This window comes from Cavia porcellus, unplaced genomic scaffold (genome assembly GCF_034190915.1).
Source record: "Cavia porcellus strain 051 isolate PalLab524CR breed Dunkin Hartley unplaced genomic scaffold, mCavPor4.1 scaffold_27, whole genome shotgun sequence".
Taxonomy (NCBI): Eukaryota; Metazoa; Chordata; class Mammalia; order Rodentia; family Caviidae; genus Cavia; species Cavia porcellus.
In genome coordinates this window covers 41,360,422-41,367,313 of record NW_026947510.1, presented here as the reverse complement: position 1 = coordinate 41,367,313, position 6,892 = coordinate 41,360,422, and the positions used below count along the sequence as shown (strand labels likewise).

The 6,892-nt window shown below is 36.5% G+C and overlaps 1 pseudogene; it reads left to right on the top strand.

Annotated features, from left to right (window-relative positions):
- The first annotated feature begins 2,094 nt into the window (after positions 1-2,094).
- Positions 2,095-2,395, top strand: LOC100715516 (large ribosomal subunit protein P1-like; annotated as a pseudogene).
- The last annotated feature ends 4,497 nt before the right edge of the window (positions 2,396-6,892 follow it).

Below are 6,892 nucleotides of genomic sequence, written 5' to 3'. Positions count from 1 at the left end.
TCAAATTCCTGCCCAGTGATCCATTTGATTTTTTTTAAAATGACTTTTATTAAACAAATCAAAGAATTAATAGGACTTTTGCCAGTATCTATCCATTGGCTCAAAGAACAACAATGAGACCTATTTAGGTTTAAACTTTAAACCCAAGGCTTCGTCCTCACTAATTTGATTTGCGTTAAGTTTGTTCAGTTAAACTGGAAATATTCTTTCTGTCTTCTACCCTTCCTCTCTGCGCCGGAGACATAGCGGAAGTCCCTAGATGATTTTAATTCTGCCCTTCTCCGCAGAATTAAGAAAGCAGATGTTTTCTTCTGGTTGCAAGAGATAAGACTGAGAAGTAATTATTGTCTTGGTCCCAAATCCCACAGGTGTCTTCATTCCTGCCCTGTGACCACAGGAAAAATAAATAGTAAACCTGAGAGGGTCTGCTTGGGGCACTCTTCAAGTTCAGACTTGAAGTCCAATGTTTGAATATTTTCTGCAAGTGAAAAACTATGCAGGAGTCAGCAAACTATTTCTAAAGAGCTAAATATTAAACATTTTTGAGTTTGCTGGGCACAGGATCTCCGTTGAAACTACTCAGCTCTGCCTCTGTTGAGTGAAACAGCCAGAGTCAAAATATAAGCAAATAGTCTTGGTCAGATTTGGTCTGGCCATAGTGAGTTCACTCTAAAGGGTTCCCAAGGTTAAACAGCTTCCACCAAGCAAACAACTGCACAAGTTAAACAAACAACAGTGAGCACTAGGAATTGCATGTTCAGTAAAGGCTTTTGTGTATATTAAAGGCTAAAATGAGGGTTACACTGAGAGATAGGGGCTCTCCATTTCTTATCTTCTACATCAGAAAATTACACTTAAGGTACTTAGGTAACTTCCAAGTTTTTCAAGGCCAAGTAACTGATTTCTTGACCGTGGGCCATGTGATCCATCAATACCCTTAAGTCTTGTTGAGTCTTTATAGTACCAACTTAAGTATTAGACCAAGCTGTGAGTAATCAGAAAGCCAAAAATATCTGTGTTGTGGTCCCAGAGTCATTATAGAAATTAGTCACAAAATGGATTAATTAAGATATAATATCCATCTGCAATGAATGTATTCATTATGTAAAACAAACATATATTAATAAATACAATAAAGTAAAATCTCATCACTAATCCTTCCACAAAAAGAAAGAAATCAGCCATATAGGTCTAGTTCACTATAACTTACCTGTCTTCTCAAATTAAAACTAATTAAGACTTCAGTAATCTTTTGTGGCACTGAGATAAAATACCCAACATGCACAATTAAAGAATAAGAGGTTTATTTTGGTTCACGGTTTCAGTCTGCAGTGAGTTCATTCCAGGGAGAAAACAGGAGACAGATGAGCATGGCTGAGAAAAAGGTGGTCATGGATGGCAGTCAGGAAACACAGGGAGAAAGAAGGAGCCAGAACAAAAATACACACTCCTGAGGTACATCTCCTTGGTCCCACTGCTGTTAGGCATGAACTCACCTTAGATGAATCCAGGAGACAAGAGCAGGATGGACAAAAACTTTGGAACACATTTAGTCTACACCTAGGAAAGATTCGTTAGTTGCCAAAGATTGTGCAAGCAACTAATACTGAATTATGACAACTCTACACAATCAGGATATTGCATTAGGAACTGCAGACACCATCTGTTAAGGAGCACAATTCAACTGATTTTTTTCACTAGATTTTAGCATTGTGAATATTAACTCTGTGTTGCTCAGCCCAAAAGAAAGCCTCCATGAAAAATATTTCTCATGAAGCATCTGTGAGTGATGTCCTCCATATCCAGTTCAATTCACTTCATTACCCTCCATTTTCAACTCAAGCATTTACTGAACTACTTCTAAATATGAAGCACAGTAAAATCATCTCCACCTCCAAAGAATTTACGCTTTTACTAATAAGAATAAACAAGTATAAGAATATTAATGAGTAGGGTGTGTGGCAGAGACTTAATCTATAGAGTCAGAGAAAGAAGACATGGATAGCTTTTCCTCAGTTGCCACCAAGATGCTCAGTCCTTCCAAGGGAGCTAAGGCTGCATCCTGGACTACCATCATGCCCAGCAGCCCACATCATGGCCTCCATCTCTGGGTTCACCTGCATCTACTCCACCCTTATCTTGCACTAGAGACTGTCACAGAGGATAAGATCAATGCCCTCACTAAAGTGACTAGTGTCAATGTCCAACCCTTTTGGCCTGGCTTGTTTGCAAAGGCCCTGGTCAGTGTCAATGTTGGGAGCCTCCTCTGCAACGTAGGGTTGATGGCCCTGCCCCCTCCACCTCTGCTGCCCCAGCTGAGGAAAAGGAGGTAGAAGCAAAGAAAGAGGAATCTGAGGAGTGTGATGATGACATGGGCTTTGGTCTTTGTGACTAAACCTCATTTTGTAATGTGTTCAATAAAAACTCAACAGCTGCAAAAAAAAAAAAGACATGGATAAAGACAAGGAAAGCTTCATGAAGAAAAACATCTTAGTCCACCTGTATTGCTATAACAGAATGCTACAGAGATGACTTACAAAGAACAGAAATTTATTTCTTACAGTTCTAAAGGCTGGAACATCCAAGATCCAGGCACCAGCTGATTCAATGTCTGGTAAAGGCCTCTTCTTGAACAAGGGCAATAACCCCATTCATGAGGGCTCTGCACTCCTGACCTCCACACCTCCCAATGTCAGAACCTTAGGATTTCAATATATGAATTCGAAGAAGACACATTCAGACCATAGTGAAGGGATCAGGAGAAATTTCAGAAAGAGTGAGTTGTCAGGAAGAAGAAATGTGAACTTGCATAACAGAAAATCAAACTGTAGACAAAGAGTTTAATTGGTTTGTAGCTTGCAGCGAGTTTAAAGCTAGAAATACAGGAACCATATTGAGCTTCGAACTTTATTCTCTTTTTTTGGATTTTTTGTTGTTGGTGGTGGTGTTTTTGTTTATTTTTTTTTGCTTTTAAATTTTTGTCAAGGGCTGGGGATGTAGTTCAGTGAAAACATTCTTGTCTAGCATACACAAAGCCATGTGTTCAATCCACAGCATCTCTCTCCTCTATCATATTTTATAAATATATGTATATATAATCTAATATTACATGTTTATAATACAAAATCTAGTGTTGTATAATATAAATTACATATTTTTTCAGTTACCAACATTCAAATGTTGAAATATTAAACATAAGCGTTAAGTTTCTAGCTCCTCTGGAAGAATGGAAAAATCTAGCAACCAGGGTCCATTACTACACATCAACTATTTGAGCTATACAGTGGATGATCCCTTAAATAGGAGTGACCTATCTCATTTGTTCAGTCCTCTCCAGGCCCACAATACCCATTTTTTCTTCCCCATGTGGTCTCCATAAGCATTTGAGCTTCAATAACTAGCACCAAAGGAACACAGGCATATCTTCCAAGATAAGCAAAGAGAAGTTAAAACAGTTGCAATACAATTAGCCAGGTAGTTCAAATTTTCCTGTCCACTTCAAACATAGGTAATCAACTATTAAGTTATAAGCTCTGAATTAATAAAATAGGAAAAGTAAATTGAACCATCTATACTATAGAGAAAATAACTGAGTTGCTTATAAACTTCAATTTGCACATTTGATTAAGTAAACATTGTGGAGCATTGGAAAATTTTTGCACAGAGCAGTGATATACTGCAGTTAACTCTGGCTTTTTCAAAAGATGCTAATTCTGACTAAAATAAATTTTAAATTCATGTGCTTTGTTTCAGCACAGGTTATTTTATGAACTATATTGAAACTAAATGTACTGTGAAGTACATTTATGTTTTGATTTATAACTTGGTTGACCTCAATTTGAATCATTTGTCTTATAATTTTTTTCAGTGCACTATATGAATTTCAAAACACTTCCCATAAACTCAAGCATAAATATATGTGGAACCACAATCATTAAAATATTTTAGTTTTATAAGTTGTGCCTTTGCTATAACTTTTCTTTATACTATTTATAGGCAATCATTTCCAAATGGAAAATAATTCACGCTGAATATATTCTAATGTCCATTTATAAATAGAAGGCAATAATTTTTAAGACATAAATTCTAAAATTCTCCCATTTTCTGTTGACATTTTTTGAAGTGCCAAAATACCAGCCAACTGCATTTAGGAATTTAAAGTAAATTTTTTCATAGTGTTTGTATATATATAGCCTTTTTTCAGTGAATACTATCTCTTGCAAGAACTATGTTATTCTATATTTAAAACATTCATGTATTCTTTATATATTCATATAAGAATTTCAATAACTATGGCTTATAATATAGTTATCTTTTTTGGTGAATGAAGTAATTTTAAGTACCTCCCAGGTGACAATTAAATTAATTATTAATTAATTAATTAATCTCTCATCTTTTTAAGAAACAATGTCACTCAATGTGCATGTCTCACCTTCTAGCCATTTAAAAAAATTTTTTTGCCATTCTATTTCCTTCCCTTTCTAAGGTTAGTAGTCACTTCTCCCTTTGCAACATTAACATTTTTATAAAACCTCAAACCATGCACTTGGGCTACTAGCCAAAAATAAGTCCACCAAAAACTACTAGTTTGCTGCCAGCTAAAGTTATTTTTCTTTTCTGTCACCATTTATGGCCACTAGAACCATTTGTTTTTAGAGCTAAGGTCTTCTTCGTTGATTACAATTGACCTGGAATTCAACAATTGTCTGAGAATTACAGGCACTTTTCTTTCCTAGATGGGACCTGCCTGACGACAAATTTTAAAATAATTCCCCTTTCAAATCAATGAATCTTATTTAAGTCAACAAAGGCTTGTTCCTCACAGTAAAACTATTGGGAGACTATAATTACGTTGATAACGCTGGGTGTCCCGTAAAAGATAACCTCATACATGCACACATTTAGGTGTTGTTTGTGCCGTTCGTTCCTCATAAATCAATCTGGCAGGGCCTTATAATCACTTGTGCTTTTCACATCTGAATCTTCATTTTCATGTGTATTACCCCCAAACACTTTTCACCAAGGAGATAGAAACAGACTTGCTGTATTCTTCTAGATCAATAGTGTGATTTCTTTGCTCAGTCTACTTAAAATCATGTTATCATTTTTCTGAACCTCTTTGCATTCATGCACGTAGAAATTTGCTGTGTGTTTAACATTACCACATTCCAAGTTTTCCTCATGCATGAATGCCTGTTTTTCATATTCTGTTTACCCGAATTTATTCACTCCCTTTATCAACAAAATGATATTTTTTGGAATACCTCTCCCCATTTCTGAAGTCAGCAACTTTTCTTTTCATATTTTATGCTCATGAACACTCAATAGAAATTTAGTGATGATTTTTTGAGATTTTCCTGACAAATAACTGGGTCATATTCCAAATAAGTTATTGCTATTGAGTTTCTCTTCTATAGTCATTTGCATGCCTTTTTTTTTTTTGCAGTACCATGGATCAAACTCATGACCTCACGCTTGCTAGGCAGGCACTTGTGGCACTGAGCTAAATCCCCAGCCCCTAATTTATTTTTGATTGAGGTATTAAGTTTGCCTAACAACTTGGACATAACTTTTACATCACAATCTGAAGAGTAAAGCTATTTCTCTGTGGAAAAAAAATTTTAAAAACTGAATTATTCACAGTAGAGATTAATAGTGTGATATGTTGAGTTCATAAGGCTTAAGTAAACCTGAAATTGTTAGATAGCTGTCATTAGATAATCAGCACCTTTTTTTTCTTTGTCACTACTAGAGATCAAATCCATGGGGCTCCACTATTGAGCTACATCCCAATTCTTCTTATTTTTTATTCTGAGACAGGTTCTCACTAAGTTGCCCAAACTGGCCTCAAACTTGTGATCCTCCTGCCTCAGCCTTGCAAGTAGTAGGAATTACAGGCATATACCATGTTCCTCCCTGGTCAGTACATTTTTTGAAACTCACTCTACAGCAAAGAATCAATACATGTTTCCAGATCTATTGCAAGTAATATTTTGCTGTTTGTAATAACAGGTCATATGCCAGTCATGGTGTAAAAGGCTTTACGTGGATTACCTATTTTGCAAAAAGGTACTGAGTCAGGATGTCTTAGTTGCTTTCTCATTGCTGGGACAAAATACCAGACACTCACAAGTTAAAGAAGGAAAGATTATTTTAGCTCACAGTTCCTAGAGGTTCAGTCCATAGTCACATGGCTCCTAGGCAGAGCTGCATGGCAAAGGAGCACCAGCTCATGGTGAACAAAGCACCAGTACTGAGTTTCCCCCTCCCTTTTATCCCGTTCAGGATACATGGATATTAGTTGGTGCCACCCACACTCGAGTGGACCTTCGCATGATGAATCAGCAGACTAGTTTATTATCACACAGCCAGCATCCATTGTCACATACCCTAGATCCAGCCACCTCTGAAAAGCCTCACCTATGAACACATGGGAACATCTAGATCCAAACAGTAGCACAATACAAATGAGCATGCAATTTATTTAAATAAACACTTTATATGACTCACCTTATCAAATTCACTCTATAGTGCTACATAGGAAGTATCATTCTAACCCCCAGTTGTTCATTTACACAGAGGAAGTAACTCAGCCTAAAAATGATGAATAACTCACCAAGATTTTACAGCTAGCAAGTGATTTTACAGCTAGCAAGTGAATGACTAGACAGAGTTCCAACCCAGGCACTCTGACCTCAACATCTGCATTTAGGAACTACTTTCAAAACCCAGGGACTCTGATGCATAAGTACTATGACTTATTATGACGATTTTATGCAGTTTGAATGCTGTGGCCCATGCTAGAGACCATAACGTTAACTCTGGTAGCTGAGCCTATGTATAACAATACTCAAAAGAAAGTTGTAGTATTGTGATTTCATTAAGAAATTTC